We start from the raw sequence: 1681 nt of genomic DNA, 5'->3' as shown, positions 1-1681 counted from the left end.
CCCACTTCCTGTGTCCTTGTTCCCATCTGGTCTGGTGTACTCTCTCAGTCACAGCTTTCCTGAGACTTTACCCATTTCCTGAATCCTATGTTGTCTTCTTTTTTTATTTACTCCCTCGTTTTTGTGGAGCATATCCTCTAGAAGTTTCCGAAGAAACTCTTCTTGAGTCCTTGGATGTCTACAAATGTCTTTTCTCAGCACTCGAAACAGAATGATAGTTTGTTTGTGCAAGTCTAGGTCAGAGTTTATTTTCTCCATCAGAATATTGAAGAATTGTTCTTATTGTTTCTCGCTTTTAGGGGTGTTCTTGAGAATTCCATTGCCCCTCTAATTTTTGATGCCTTTTATATGACCTACTCTTTGCTCTGGAGGCTTTTAATGTCTTGTCTTTATCCCTTATTCTGAAATTTGACTTTCAGCTATTTGGGAAAAGAGAGGGAGAAAGATCAAATGTATTGTTGATTTATTATATGACAGGTATAGTGCAAGGCATTGCATATACAATTTCATTTAATTGGGAAAGCCTCTTAGCTGAATTTTTGTACTTTCCCAACCTTGTTTGGATAATAGAGGTATCCTCCCATACTCAGGCAGTTTCATTTGGAGGAAAAAGAATGACATGGAAACCCAGTGATTCAGTTGTGCTTATTTGATTACAGTCCTCCACTGCATCCCAGACATTCATATGCTCACTATGTTTTACTTCCTCTACCTTAATCTTTTTCTTCTCTCTTTCCTTCACAAAAATACTTTTTTTTTTAAATTAATCAAGTCATATACGTGGTTATTGTTCCAGGAGTCAGTGATGTTCAGTGATGTGTCCATAGACTTCTCTCAGGAGGAGTGGGAATGCCTGAATGATGATCAGAGAGATTTATACAGAGATGTGATGTTGGAGAATTACAGCAACCTGGTTTCAATGGGTAAGGACATCTGTCCATAGTAATTTAGATTCTGCCCTTAGAAGGCCTACTTCCTCCAATGTGAAATGCTCACCTGGCTTTCAAAAACCAGTCGAATTTTGACATCCTGTTCTCACAGGAATGTTCTGAATATGGTAGAGTTAGAAAAAGGAAGCTGCATTGAGTTTTGGGGGATGTTTTACATCTTCCATTATGTTTCATAAGTCCGTTGTATCTCTCTTTGACTCTTCTCGCAGTGCTATGTCTTTCTTTATAATGAAGGGACTGGATTTGAATTCTAGGATATTCTCATGATAAATTTGTTTTGTTACTTCTTTTGTAAGCAGGGCATTCTATTTCTAAACCAAATGTGATCTCCTACTTGGAGCAAGGGAAGGAGCCCTGGTTGGTTGACAGAGAGCTAACAAGAGGCCAGTGGCCAGGTAAGTGAGGCACAGCAGGTAATGTGTGATTTGGCCAGTAGAGAGACTGCATCTTTTAGATGCTATCTGGGAAACTCTCCTCAAAGGCTTTTGGCCTGTTGTGCAAATGTAAGACCTTTTCTACATGAGCTTTCAGATGATCCTACCTTTCCCCCTTACCTAACACACTTTGCCTGCTTTTCTTCTCTTATTCTTCTCTCTCAGTTCTAACCAGCTGGTGCCCTCCTCCACCCTTTCTAGTGATACTCCTTTCTATCCATATTTTGGGTCCATTTCCTTCCTAGCTTCTCATCCCCCTTTGTATTTAGTCTAATAAAAGCATCACTGTCTCCAGAA

General features: G+C 39.6%; 1 long non-coding RNA gene across 1 annotated transcript; it reads left to right on the top strand.

Annotated features, from left to right (window-relative positions):
* Positions 1 to 793: 793 nt before the first annotated feature.
* LOC108524714 (uncharacterized) lies at positions 794 to 1345 on the top strand. Its single transcript, XR_001884110.1, has 2 exons — positions 794 to 923; positions 1250 to 1345. It is a non-coding gene; the product is annotated as an uncharacterized LOC108524714 (long non-coding RNA).
* Positions 1346 to 1681: the final 336 nt, after the last annotated feature.

The sequence above is a fragment of the Rhinopithecus bieti genome, unplaced genomic scaffold, assembly GCF_001698545.2.
Source record: "Rhinopithecus bieti isolate Rb0 unplaced genomic scaffold, ASM169854v2 repeat_18954, whole genome shotgun sequence".
NCBI classification, from domain to species: Eukaryota; Metazoa; Chordata; class Mammalia; order Primates; family Cercopithecidae; genus Rhinopithecus; species Rhinopithecus bieti.
The sequence above is the reverse complement of the archived record's forward strand: the minus strand, read 5'-3'. Positions and strand labels throughout refer to the sequence as shown.